This window comes from Lutzomyia longipalpis, chromosome 1 (assembly GCF_024334085.1).
Source record: "Lutzomyia longipalpis isolate SR_M1_2022 chromosome 1, ASM2433408v1".
Taxonomy (NCBI): Eukaryota; Metazoa; Arthropoda; class Insecta; order Diptera; family Psychodidae; genus Lutzomyia; species Lutzomyia longipalpis.
In genome coordinates, this window is record NC_074707.1 from 43,463,394 (window position 1) to 43,478,818 (window position 15,425).

At 37.3% G+C, this 15,425-nt stretch overlaps 1 protein-coding gene across 16 annotated transcripts in view; it reads right to left on the reverse strand.

The window, feature by feature from the left end:
- LOC129787495 (uncharacterized) overlaps positions 1-15,425 on the reverse strand; it is an 80,733-nt gene that overhangs the window by 35,316 nt on the left and 29,992 nt on the right. For 14 of the 16 annotated variants that reach the window (XM_055823118.1, XM_055823129.1, XM_055823128.1 and 11 more), the window contains exon 1: positions 7,497-7,769. The gene's annotated coding sequence lies outside the window, so the exon portion shown is untranslated. Of the gene's footprint in view, positions 1-7,496; positions 7,770-11,340; positions 11,475-15,425 lie in introns of those variants that run through there. The other 2 variants (XM_055823119.1, XM_055823120.1) reach the window with 1 other exon arrangement.

Here is a 15,425-nt window from a genome sequence, read left to right on the forward strand (position 1 = left end):
TAGTCTCGATTAAAGTCAGCTTTACAAAATGCCTGACTTTGAACTGAATTGAAAATCAAGTTGTGCAACGAACATGTTTTCAGATCTCTGTATTACAGCTAATTTCACGTACACTACACCCCCGCCTCTTCCCCCCCCCCCCCAAAAAACCTCCCTCTAGGTGCCTCCAACGATGTATAAACAGGGTGTATGGTGTGGACGATGTTACAATGTAAATTAGATAATGTTTTCTCTCTCTCGGGCTGACAATCCCATTACCAACAGGAATATACATACATGCATGTGGAGCATAAGGAGAGGCATTTGCCCTGAGGGTTTGTCTTATTTATTATTGCCATTGTCACCGGGAAGAAAATTAGTGGGTATTCTGTGCTTTTGTCGCATCCTAAGGAATTGGGACTCGAGAGTTGAGGTATTCGTTTGTCATCTTGTCATGGCACCTAACGAAGCTGCTGAAGCGGTCGCCCACATTGCCCAACCACATAGCCATATCGTCTCGATTGAGGTGAAGAGTTCAACCCAAATGGTATAGCATATATTGACTCAATTGTATTCCAGGAAGTACTCTCCAGCATGTCCAGAAAGCTCTGGGTAGATGATTGGAAAGGGAGTCTCATGCTCTAATTTATGTATGGTGCTCTTAACATGCTGAGTTATGGCCCGGAGAGAATGGGGATTTTTGCGCTATATACCCATGAAATAATTGCTCATGCTGTTTTATGATTGGCACGAAAATTGCTGAAGAATCTCAAAATTTATATTGTGATTCTTGCTGTGTAATTCCGCATAAAAGTCATTTATTCCGTTTACACAGAAAATTATAACGTGCTGCGAAAAAATCAATAAAAACAACACTCTTGGAACTTTTCTTACATTATTTTCTTGTGGAAAAATGTTTGGAGAATAAATTCTCTCCTATTTGTTGTTGTTGTTAAATTGGTATTGCAAAATTTTAAAGCTTTGCGTCAAATGCGGAGAAAAGTTACAGCCGTGAGAATAATTGGCACACCCAGGCATATAGAATTAAATTGAGAATTTTCCATTTGAGTGCTCAACAATTAGCTTTAACGTCATATAGAATCGTATTGACACACTTCTTGATCAAATAACAATATATATTTGAAATAAGCAGGAAAGTAGATGGAAAGCGCGGTTATTTGAAGCTTAAAGTGGGCCAATTTACATACAGGTATATAGAGTCGTAATTCAGGTAATGTATGACTGGATTTTACGAATGTTTCATAATTGGTAATGAATGTGTCAGTTCCATTGGGATTTAACAAAGCTCAAAGCTCTCTTTTGGCAGTTTATACAATTGATTGTCTTCTCATGATACTTTACTTATGAATCTCATTAAATATCACGGATTAATTTTGTAAAGAACAATCCAACAGACAGAAGGAAGAAAAATAGAGAAAATGAAAAGAAAAACAAAGAAAAAAATAATTAAGACGCAAAAATGCACGGAGAAGGAATTCTTTTCAATCTCAATCAAGTTAGATTACAAAAACAACCCTCCTCATTCCCCCTGTAGTAATCTTTTTCAGCTCACCATCAACTCAAATATCTTTTCCTGACTTCGTTTTTTACCCTCCCAAAAAATGTTATTCTTTCGCTATCGATTTCCACTCCACTTTCCCCATTCATACCTTTTTCTGGAGAAACGCCTCAGCTAATAAACGTTCATACAATCGAATATCTCATTCTCTCTGGATATATCCGGTGTATATCTGGTGCTGCGTATGGCAGGGAGATGTAGCATTGTCATGACACAATAGACAAGCAACAAATTGATAAGAAAATGTTAGCAATAAGACGAATTTCCACCATTTGACGAGATTTATCCCCTTCATATGATATTTCTACGACAATCCCTGCCAGAGAAATCATCTCAATAACTATTTCGGGGAATAATGGGAATCCCCATGGAATATGAGGTTCATGAATCTGGATTATTTGGGGAGTCTTGGGTGGGAAGATTTTTGAAGAAAGCTTCCCATCGAGAGCTGCCAGCGGTATACACAAAAGACATTTTCATTTATCTTGCTTTCCCTCCACCTCTGTCAGTCTCCCTCTCTTAATCTAAAAGTCTAAATGAGTTCTTTAAGCCCATCCCTTTTAGTTTTTTCTCTCCCACATATGTATGTATATAGCCACATTCAACCCATTGAAAAGTAATTAACAATTAATCATATCGAACGATAAGCTTGAAGGCTTTGCAATCCCCCCATCATCCGGGATATCGCAATATTGAATAGGATGTTGATGGGCTTTGTTGCAAGATGTCATAAGCACATTAGGGCTATTGAAAATTTCACTAAAGTTCCCATTTAAATATCCATTCAGACCTAGTTCCCTTTCACATAATACCTATGCGGGATGAGAGTGGAAATGCCAATTCCAAATGGCATTAATTGTGTAATCGCATATTGGGGCTAGTATGTCTATTCATCGAACCGAAAAGCCTCCCATTTCAATCCTTCTCGTAAATTTTCCCTGATTCTCACTTTTCCAATCCATTGAATCCCTCCCCTCGTGCACGGGACCACTTTCCTCTTTTAATTCACTGGGATAACATATCAGTAAGGTAGGTATATGCCTATCGGACGTGTTCCTTTATATATTGCGGCGATTGCGGCAATATGTGGGGAAAATCAATAAAAAAAAGTTCAGGTACGCACGAGGGGTGTTCATTTGGATGCAATTTATTCGAATAATCCAGCCATAACAAATAGTATTTGGAATATTTAGATATTTTTGCCAATATTCGGAAATTTTCAATCGAAAACTTTAAAATATCTTTTAAATTCACGAAAAACATTATCATAGCTCAAATGGATCATAACACTTTTTCCATTATATCCTTCTTATCCATTGTGAAACTCTTATCGAATTTTCCAACATTTGAGCATATAAGATTTGGATGGACAAAAAGGACGAAAAATTGAGTTTTGGAAAGGATCCAAAAGCTCCGGACTAAGAGTATCCTATCTGCAAGGGTTGTCTGCAGAGCATCGAAAATTACCATCAACGCTTATGAAGAAAACTTATGGCATTTTGGTGTGTGCTCCCATACCAAAGATTGCTCCTCTTTATTACCGCAACAGACTTTACGTCTTTTTACTACCACGGCAGTTAAAAATATGTAATTTTATCAGTGCAACAGACTCAATAAGCACCCCACTTTAATGCCTCTCTGTGGGTGTGAAAATTGCTATTTTTCTGCGGGGGAGAAAATGTGTCTTTAGGTGGCACAGATGAGTGATAAAAAAATGCAATTCCTGCGAGAAAAATGAGATTTTATTTGATATTGGATAGTGGAGACAATTCATGTGAGTCGACGCGTAGCATTCCACCACGTTTCCCCATTGATTTTTGTATTAAGGACCCATATATACCTTAATTTATATTCAAGTCAATCCCCAATGGATTTTTCATAGTAATGGCAATCAATGATAGTCATTTTTTTTGGAAAAATAAAATATGAATTTATAAGAAGGTCACAGGGTCATGGGGTCGACAACGATCATGGACCCGAAGGAATGGATAATTACAAAATTTCCATAACTTTATCGGTATTACGTTTTGCAAAACTTTGGGGATATTGCGTTGAATCCCAAATTTCTGTATATGGAAGCATACTTTCTGACCTTTTACCATGACTTTTCCTCTCACCCATTCGCATCATTTCAAGCACCACCACCCCCCAAAATCACTTTCTTCGCCCAAAAGATGCGACAAGAAAGGAATGTCTTGCGCCAACTTCAAATGTTAGACACACACAGGGTGTATGTGTGTGATTTTAATAAATTTCACTCTGTGGTGCCCAAAAGTGGTTGGTGGGAACAAGAGGCTGCGGGATCCTTCGAATCTCATATCACTGGGAAAATGTTGTTTGCAGAGGACTTTGCAAAGTTCTCCACATGAGCGAGTTTGTGGCTCAAATGTGGGAAAGTGGCAGAGAGAGAGAGAGGGAGGGAGAAAAGTTGACGGCGGTTATTCCCAGGTTGAGCACACTAAATAGACTCGAGGACCCACCTGGTCCGGAAGTTGAAAATTTGTTTGTTCGAACCACGCGTTTTTTTTTTTGCCTCATGCGCTGAGGGTGAATGTGGTGCGGTGAATGAAGGCAAAAAAAATAAGCAGACACACCCCAATATTTCACAATCAAATACGCTGATGGTTTGTGATTCAATGAGAAATGTAAATTTCGGACTGAAGACCCATGAGAATTGCCCATCACGCCAAGGGAGTCCCTCTCGTGCTATCTCCATGGGCAATGACCGTGCTGGCGAACCCTTTTCTGCTCGAATTAAGGTAAAAATGCCCCTGGATTGGCCACCAGTTGAGATCTCTCGTTTTTGGCACAGCGTAATGTAGAAGGGGGATTTTCTGAGCGCGATGGCCATTTTCTCTCAGTTTCCCTATAAATTTTTCATCCTCATTAGCGTTTTATTGTTTCTCTCATAAAATGGGTTGTGAGGGAAATTCATTTCCTTCCCAGTTTCCTTTTGACTTTCTCCAATGTATCAGGAGAAATGGAGCATGGGTGGTTAAGAAAGAATATAGGTAAAAATATATATATTCTAAAGGAAATTCAGGCTTTAGAAGCTTTTTAAAATTTATTAGATTTTGAATCTATTGAATTCTCGGATTTAAAACAATTTATTGAATAAAATATTGATTGTTTTTTAAATTGAAATTATTAGGTCCATTTCCCGACGGTTTCCTAAACTATAATGTCTTTATTAAATAAATTGGTTTAGAAATTTAGTAAAATATTCTATTTTACGATCTTGAAGGTTCTAAAGGGAATTTCCCTGTTTTCCAACAAGAAATTTTGTTTTGTAAGTCAATACAACATTTTATACATAGCAAAAGTCCTCTAACTTTTGGAGAAAGAAATTCCAGATCGATGGCCAAAGCTCTATGAAGTGTTGGGTGTTCGGTCAAATATCTTTAAGAATTACGTAACATGAATCCACCCTAAAATGCCTTGCTCTAGAATTTGAAGAACTCCCTGTACGGAGAAGACGCTAAAGGGGGTGAAGATGAGTGTTGGGGAAAAATGTTGAATGAATCTTTGAACTCTCCCCCAATGAATTATACTTGACAGTTTAAGTGTTGATGTTTTATACATATTCTTTTCCCATATATAGCGCGAGAATAATATTTTGGCGTTGTGTATCTCCTTCTGAGTATATTCTCTCGAGCGTTAAAAGTATGACTTTGAACGGGAAGTAGGATACGTGGAGTGACAGAGCGGGGAAAGAGGAGGAAATTAGCACTTCCTACATAAACAATTTTTCACCCTCGTGCTCTATTGTCTCTGGTGCCAAAAGCACTTTACTTTATATTGTTATGCGGAGAACCCTTTTTGGGGGGAAGGCACGAAGTAAAAAAAAAGTCTGCCCAAGTGTGTGAACTAAATTCCATCCACATCAACCTGGTTTCAACGACCCACTAAAGTGTAGTTTTCTTTTAATAGGGCAAACCACAAATTCCCATCATAGAGCATCATCTCTTGGCACGCAGAATTGGCACTCACAGTGAAACCCATCTCAATTGCACTGCAATAAATCTTACATAGAATTTACGCTTAATTGCCCGAAATGAGGAGTTGAATTTCTCACCACATACTCCTTCCTTTCTTCGCTTAACATTCAACGTATAAGGCACACATCGTGAATTCGCAAGAATATCTCAAGGAGAGAAGCTTTGGGGAGGATTGGACGCAAAAAAATTGCGTCAACGCCCGTGTCGTGACCCATTTAAGGATTTCACATGGTGGTAAGTTGAAAATCCACTATGAAAGCCCCATGGCAGCATAGATACTCGCAATACAAGAGTGTGTGGATTTTTCACTCAAAACCAACTCACAATCTTACCCATAATCTCCTCAGCTTTATCGTCACTTCAAATTCTTCTTTTTTTTATATCTTGTACTTCTCACCACTTATTCCATCCCCTTTATATCCCGCTCTCAGTGATGCCCGAATTTTCCATGTCATTCCGCAGATGAAATTCCATCGAGAAACATTGCGCCCGAAAGTGAGATTGAGAAGAAATAGTATAAAGAAAAAAAATTATCTGTAATGTGTTGTGGGTGGATGGCGCATTTAGGCATTTCTCACGCCTCCAGCACCAAAGTCATGTATCAAAATTCCAAATTCTACATATAGAATCAATAATAAAAATGTCTGTGTACTTCGCTTTCGCGTTCTGTGGCGGTTAAAAGAAGTAAAGAACATGCTGCGATATTAAAATGGGAATGGGAGAGAAAATGTGCTGATGTGAACGATTCTGAGCTCACTGCCTGTCTGACTTTCTCATTGATGTGCGAGATAAATTTTTAGGATTGATTCAGGTCAATTTTTTCAGCAAGAGAGATGTTTTTTTTAACATAATGTTGTCAGAAATTTTCTCAGTTTTATTTTAGAATTTTTGTGATTTTCTGTTTTTGGATTTTTTTCAATGTCTTATATACCTGATGAATGAGAATGTTTTCTTCCAAATTTCTTTTGATTACTCAATAACTTAATTCTTTCTTAAAGACATTGAGGTTTTTTAGAATACTCAGAATAAAAAATTCTGAAAATTCTAAGTAATTTTTTTAAGGATTCGATATTTTTTATATAAGGAAGCTTTTTACGTTTTCTAAATTTTATTCTATTTAGCATCTATGCCAGTGATCCCATGTAAATTGAAGAGGGGGAAGTGCCCCAAATCAATCACTATAAATTACTCCGCAATACATTTTACATGAAGACGTCATGAGGTTTTTTTCCTCGTGAAAAACTAAGAAATATATGGAAACACTTTTACATAATTCTAAATTTTTAATGAACAGATTTGAAAAGGAATAAAAGGCAATTCAAAAGGGCATTCATTTAATTAATTAACTTAAAAAACTTTCCCGAAAATATTTACACAAATGCACAAATTTCACATAAATAGAAATTCTCATTTTTTATAAAATCTTTTCCAAAAAAACATTCTACAGATACTTTAACTTATCCGAAAAAAAAGGACGAGGAAACATATTTTGCAAGATAAACGAGATAAAGTCACAAACGTAATTCAATCTCCTTTAAATTTCCTTTCAGAAAAATATGCGCAATCGATTTTCTTTTATCGACATTTATGGTTTGTTTTCCACCAAAGAAATTACACCATATAGACACAGTTAAATCCCAAGCTCCAGGGGAAAAGCGATATTTTCTGGTAGCTTGAACCTTAAATTTTCTCACATAGAAAACCACTCACACTCGCACAACAACCTTTGGTAAAACCACATAACGCTCTAATCCATTGGAAACTCTAAACTCTTCTTCGTCTTTTTTTTTAGGTACTCTAAAGGCACGTGTATGGGACGCAAATCCTAATTAGAAATCTTCCCTATATTTACATTATATACAGTACAGTATATGTAGGTATATATATATATTGCTTTGGTGGGAGAGACATTACGTCGAATCCTGTGAACATTGCCATACTTCCTCGCAGCAAAATACTCCCACGCGAATGTGGATCAAGTGGTTATTAGCGCCTTCACGAAATTCTTAAACACCAAAGAATTTCTCACACTTTTCAAACTAAAATTCATTGCAGGAAGAGCCTGCAGAATTTACCAAAATTTTCTTTAGGCTTAATTCACTAAAAGTTTATTATAGTTGAAAAAATAGGAAAAAAAGAGAACATTTTACACACAATAATGCCTCACAAATGGGGTGGATTTATTTATAAAATCACTCGGGGTAACCGGTGTTCGTTTCGAACTCAACTGAGAGTGACGCCTTCAGTGGAACAACTCTAAACCCCTCAACAATCGACAAACACCACGAAAACCCCTTGAGGTGTGTGAGTGTTTGAGGAAAATGGGACCCAATGTATACAAATTAGAGGTGCGCATGCCGGCACTTTCCACTTCTGCTTTTTAGAAAAATTTCCCCTCAACACCTTTCGCTGTCTCCACACTGAAACTGAATTAATTACTAATTAGGTTAAACACCATTGAACAAGATGAAGAATGCCGCGCGTACCTAAACACAGTCGAAGGAAAACTCTAAGCAAGGAAGTGAAAGTTTTCACTGCAATTTCCGAGCACACTGATGAATGCACGGCAATAAATCATGTTTTGTATAGAAATTGTCGATCTACATTCTTTCAGATAGTTGAGGAGATGTTAGAGAAAAAACTCCTCATTATCTCAATATGGGGTGATGATCGATTTCTTCTTCCCAATGACGATCACACGCATTAACTAAACGTCTTGGTATTTTTCGTTGAATTTTATTGGAAAAATTGAGCTTGATTTCTCAAATGACACACTTCACTTTGGATGCCATACAGTTTGCGCACGCAATTAGTCATCTCATTAGTTCAACGCGATCACGGCCAAGATCGCACAGAGCGATCGAGCGTGTCTGCAGAGGAGCGACAGCAAAAAGGGGACACACGGTGCTCTATTCGTGCGATCATTGTAATTTTCTCGTCTCAATTTCATACATATATGTTACGTACAATAAGAACCTCAAAGAGGAAGAAAAATCCACTCCACCACAAAATCCCCCCGTTTGCGATCGACAGTGGAAAAAAGGGTCAATAAACTGATTTACGGCGATGAATAATTATAATGTTGTACACACCAGGTAAATCTCTTTGGTTTCTATAACGGCTTATGATTGTTCCGCCTCTCACAGCGTGTTTCAATTTTTCCTATTGATATTGTCTTACCGTGTCACAGTATCTTATTTTCATGAAAGATCACCATTACTGAGGCTTTTCCGCCTGAGTTGTCTTCCCTAAAAAAAAAAAAGAAATGGCACGAAAGAATATTTTCTCTAACAATTTCCTGTCTCATAGTCCAAGATTTTGTATATAATTGGATCACAAGAATCGTCTAACAGAGGTAATTTTGTGGTCTTTTGGCAAATGCTTCTGATCTTTAAGCTGTTTTTTGTTTGTGCCTAAAATAAACGAATTAAAGGTCTTTTTCTTGGCTTCTTGGAACTAACAACTCACTCACATTGGAGACAGTTAAAAGCTAAGAACTATACGCATAATAAAGAAATCGAAATAAAAACGAGAACATTTACTAACCTTTCACAAACAAATTTATTTAATCCTTCACATTGAAAATTCCTTAAAAAATACATGAAAAAAACAAGGATTAATTCTAAAGACATTCATTGTTAATTTCCATAGAACATGCCAACAAATTGTGGAACATAATTTAAACATAGCAGAAAAAAAGCTAACGAATATATAAATTTTTCAAACCTCCTACATAATTTATTCAAAAAGTCTCTCCCGGCCCCCTCGATTAAATAACAAATTTATTCTAAACGTGACAATGTAGTAAATGTCAAGTTTTTCAAAAGATTATGTTTCAAAAAGCCTCATCCCTTTTAGTTGAAGAAGCATCCCCCTCTTAGAATCCTTAGCTTCTGAATGACTCATAGCATATACTCCACTAGAATGATGTATCTCAATATTCCTGCCTCCCCCATCCACTAAATTCTTTTTTTCTATATACATAGAAGCATCCCAAAACAGTGCGCAAAAATCCCTAAGGGTTGCTTCTTGCGACCCAGTGGACCTGCGCTCCCCAGCAATCGATTGAGTCAGTGCGCAAAATCCTCAACAACGTGTGTCTGTGTACCACAAATGGAGGGGTGGAATGTGCTTTCTGTTTGGGGGGTAGTTTTTAAATCATACATCCACCACACATTTACTCGCTACACATACTTTTGATACACATCCGGATGGAAAACACTCCGTAACACGGGGGGTATTATGCCTTAGGGGATGCCGAATGTGAGGTAACGTGAGGGGGTGGGTTAGCCGTAAGGAAAAAATTGGTCAGGATAGAAATGGATTCAATTTCACTTCTCCAACTTCTGACATTCAACCACTCTTCATAACGCAGCCGTATATGGGATTGGAGCGGGGGTGGAACACCTACTAAATATTTGTACATGGAATTGAAGCTCAGGCGGGAAGAAAAAAATTCTCGGGGGGTGCCACGGAGGAAGAATAATGGGTCGAGAAAACGCACGGAGAGAGCGGAAGAATTTTCATGGATTATATCGCTGGGGGGTTTATGCGGGAGTGTGGGAAATCATTGGGGAAAAAAATGTTGGGAGTAAAACGACAAAATAAACGCTCCTCAATATGGTATTGTACCCCTTGTGCCTTACAATATGAGACCACCCTTGAGCAAATATTTATTTCAACTTTATCGTTCTTACACTCGCGCAACATAAATTGTATTAGTTTTAGACGATAGGGGGAGGGATACAGAATTCGTCTTTTATTGCACTCCTGAAGGCATTTCGTGTGCCAATTGCCAATAAAATATAGACCAAATTGTCGAAAATCCCCAACTCCCCTTGGTTAAGCCCCCCATGCTGCTACATATACTCACTCAATTCATCTTTACATGAAAAATCAATTTGACACGCTTGATGCCGAATTAATTGGCATGGGAATCACCCCCGGAACGGGAGGGTCCATCCGTCTGGATATTGAGACAAAAGCCAATTCCATAAACCTTATCAACAAAATTGATTTTTCCACTCCGGAAGCCACTAATATCATTATTTTCATCACGATGACTCCCGACCCATGACTTTTCTCCATTCACCTCTCGCATCATCTTGCCCTCTGCTGAAGCTCTATATATGAAATTCGAGAGGCATTCATTTATCCGTCCCATTGACTTCTTCGGCAGTGATATGGGGCAATTGAGTGGCGAAAATTCGCGCAGCACACACTCAAATGCTCTTCATTTTTGGGCTTATCAATGGTACGCACAGGTATGGCATCGCTTGGTGAAGTCATTGATGTGAAATCTCACGTGTTATCGAGCTTATAATAGCACAAGAGCCAGCAACAAAAATTGTCTGGCGAATTAATCGTGGGTAAATTTTAAATTAACTCTTCAATCTCAGTGGGAAGGGAAATACTAACAATAAAATAAAATTTTAGAGTAAATTTTTAGCAAAATGATGAACCCTTTTTACGCGGGAAGAGTGAAAGAATCCTATATGTTTTACTATATTTTAATTAAAAGCACTCTCTTAATTAATATTTCACAGGAAAAGTTGCATGTAGTAATCTCTGTGCCATTCGCTAATGATAAACCTCGATTGCTTAAGTGCAGAATGTGGATGGAAGTGAAAGGAAATGGCACGAGCCTGATGGAAGGCATCTGTTTGTATAGTTTACAACTACACGGTGCTCTATCTGGGAGAAGGGTCAATGCATTGGACGATGGACAAATAAATTTGCTTGATGAGGGAAAAGGTACAACGTGAGATAAATTATAATTCTTACCAATAATTTATGTCGCCTCCCGATAGTTTTGTCTCTTCTAATCAGTAACTCTCATAGAGTCATTATTGGCTTCCCCCTGTGAGACACGACCATGCACTCAGCTTTTACCGGTGGACTTATCACCCATGAGAAATCTGCAAAAGAAAAGTAATAGATGAGGTGAGCTCGATGCAGTGTGCCACACTGAGAAATATTTTACGACACTTTAATCTTTATAATGCCAGAATAGTGCAATGCAAATATAGTTTTAAACATTTTATCTGATTGCCATTTGAAGCTATGTATATTTTATGCGATCGATCGTCTGTTTTGTACAATAAACTATCAATAAACACTGTAATTAAATTGTCCATAAACCATAACACATCGCACAGTGTAACGAAGAATTAGCAACTTAATTGCAATCACACGCAGCATTATGTTGAAAAAAAAAATGTATTTTGGAAATCATAATGAATTTTTGGGAAGAAAATTAATTTAATGTTCGCACAGCAATAAAGTGCTATATTGATTTTTAAATTTATGCTCGTGGGGATATGTGGAAGAAGAGCATAAATGCAAATCATTAATCCGAATAAAATTATATTGTATTTTATGATTTTCCCAATCAGCGGGAAATGAGTTTAGAGCCTATTTTGATTATTTTTTTTTACAGTTTTTAGAACTATATATTTTAATTTTCCATTTTTGTAGGTAAATTTTGTGAAATTATTCGAAAAATTGATAAATTTGTTGTGACAGCTGACATAGATTGTGATCATGTTATGCTCTTCAATTGCTCTGAATTAAATATTATTTTATTGGAAAATTTATTAAATTATTAACAAAATTTTATAAATTTTCACCTCTGTCTGGTAAGTTGATTCAATTTTGACTAGTTTTGCTGCTGAAGCAGTAAATAATGGTTTTTATTGTGCTCATAAGTCCGTAAATGATGAAAATTTAAACAAACAAACCATCTGCATAAATATTTCCGCTCAAGTAATTGTGTATACAAGTGTAAGGTAATTTAACACCTTGTACGTAACAAAACAATTGGAATTTACTATTTCGCAATATTTAATAGATTGCAATAAATAAATGCATATCATACAATATTTCAAATTGCCGCAGAGGCAAACATAATGAGGAAGGACCGAAACGTTGTGAAATATTTTAAAATGAACATTTTATGCAATATATCTGCCAGAAAAATTAAAATATGTTTGCGATTTATTTTCCATTACTTTTTCGTCCCTCCTTTGTCATTTTCCATGCTAAAAGTAAAACCGCAATAGTGTGGAAAAAACTCTACATATTGGGGAATTTACGATCGTTCCCACCATGATAGATTAACAATGAAAAGGCAATGGAAAAAGCATGGAGATATTTTAGCATATATGGCAAATTGTTAGAGGAAGAAGATTATACCCGTAGTGGTGGTATTTTAGTACGGGATGAGAATTGAAATTGCGGAATTCTCTGTGTGCTATAGCGAGCTTCCCTTGACATTTGGGTGTGTCCCGCGAAATTCCATTTGCATTGGCATTCGCGCTAAGAGACAGCCCCGCTTGTAGAGGTCCGCAGCCTTTGACAATGGCTCAAAAGAGCAATTCACGGGCATATCCATCGCCCATTCAAAGCATTTATTTCTATGCACAACGCATAAGACGATCTATCCCACTCCCTTCTTGCACTTTTGTTGCATATATGCAATACAAAAGCCAATGGAAGTTGAACTTCGTGTGCGATTCTGCGGTGCAGCACGAGAATTTGATTGACGTCAAAATTACGGTGGCTGTTGGAATCAATTTTGCATTCTTGACACGAGGCATCTCAATATGACACATTCTTCTCTATTTGCAAATATGAGAGATGAATCTCGCACAATTCCTCCACAAACCCACCTTTCTGTGTACCCTTCATTTCTCACTCAAACTTTGGCCCAGCGCACGTTGTGTCTTGTACTCAGAAAAAAATGTGAAACGTGGAAGGGAATCTAATGTATAAAAATGGTTATCACGTTGTAAAACTATTTATCCGTTAAGAATTTAGAATTTTTGGATAAATTTTTCATATAAAATTCTAGTTTAGCAAATCCTGAAAGAATCTTTAATCCTGGTGCGAAAGAAAAAAAGAAAAGCTTTAAAAACTTATCATAAATAGTCGGTTTTACCACTTCCATAGTAACTTTGAATTTGTCCGAATGTAAGAGACTTTTATCGCACCATCCCCCGTTTCGTTTCACGTGTTGTATCAATTGAGAAAGACAAGCGTGTATGAAAAGGAAGCCCGGTGCTTTAGAATTTTCCTCTTCTCTGTACACCGTGTGTTGAGAAGCGGGGTATGGATTGGGTTGGGTGGAGGTTTCTATTCAACGAAATAATTCAATATAACCATCCCAAAAGCAATGTAAAAGAATTCTTCTCACAGGTGCAAAATTGTATAGCATGGCCCAAGGGGGAAAGCGAATAGCATGGTGCATTTGGGAAAGTAAATCCAGAGGAAAATAGTTGCAAACTATTTCACTAAAGTAGGACATGAAATTATTCACAGTCGTAAATGAAAATGAGCATAACTGGCAATAAATCCCTTCTTGTGTTGCTATAAATTACTCAAGTCCACTTAAGGACTTCTTGCTATACAGCGGAGGAAAGAATGTTGTGCAATTCGGTGGTGCGGAAAAGGAGGGAACTAATATGAAAAAGAGTTATATACAATTAAAAATTCTCAAGCGGGAAATGGGTCAAAATATTTATAAAATGAAAATCATCACGAGAGGTGGAGGAAACTTCTTGTAATCCCCCTTCTCTCTCTCTCAAGTGGACTCTAACATTATTATGAAAATGCTTGGCCATGTGCCAACATAATTTTGAGACGAAAATGCTCTGCAGCGGCATTTTTTTGGTTGTTTTAATTAGTATATAGTGGCGCATAAAACCACAACAAAGATCTTTTTCTCCCACAAACTACAGACAATGTGTGTTGATAAAAAAAGCATGACCCCACCCCCCTATGGGTTCACTTTGTCGCCCCGTGCTGCAATTTTTCACGCAAAATGCCGTCATTCTTACCGCCTAGCCCCTGAAGGTATGATGGGCGTCCGAGACTGATCGCTCCTAATGGATCATAATTAGGCTATACCATGTTGGGATGCCCATCGGGGGCGGTGAGAGAGGGGACAGCATGATTGGAGGTGGATGAAAAATTAATTAGATTTTTGTGATTGCCAGCAGCACTATGGAAGCAATTGTGGACATCCGTCCATTAGGGAGCTCCACGATTTGCTTCATTTCATGCCGAGTTGTGTCATCCATAATTTATTTGGAAAGTTTTAAGCAGTCACGAGATTCCACCTAATCCCCCAACATATTCCCTCACACACCGTTCCGCCTCATTTTCATCTCAAAAGCAACCTCCCACATCAATCGGTTGCTTCTGAGATTTTGAGGGGATGGCAAATTCTCATGGAATGACGCGAGAAGATTTCCCGTCACGGTTTTCAATAATTTTATGCGCGTTACAAACAAAGTGAATTGGATTTCAGGCTTGATTCCATGCGATTTTCGAGTATATTTAGATGGATTTTACCTTTAGAATTAAAGGTATTTGATCTGTTAATATCAAGGAATGTTTCTTATCATTTAATTAAGACAAGAACATCTCACAGAATTTAGAGCAAAAGTTTTGAGCAAATTTCATTTGAAAAATCTTTCCTCTCCAAATTCCATCTTCCATTACTTCAAATGAATATCATACAGAACAGAAGTATTTCAAAATTTCTGAATAGAAATTCATAAACCGGAACATTTTGTGAGTCCCACATTCAATTTAAATCAAATTTAAGCACTTGAAAACCCCAAAGAAGTAGTTATGAAAGAGATTGATACAAGGCATGGGCAAAATGTTGGATGCGCCGGATTTCCTGCCTCAATGTCCAATTACACTCAACATTCTATTCCAGCAATATTTCCTTGGATGTTCCCATTGAATTAATCACAATCTGCTAAGCTGATAAATTAACAATGTATTCATGTTACATTTCCATTGCGTTGCAATTTCTCTATCCGGACAATCCAAGCATGGTACATATACACATACCTATA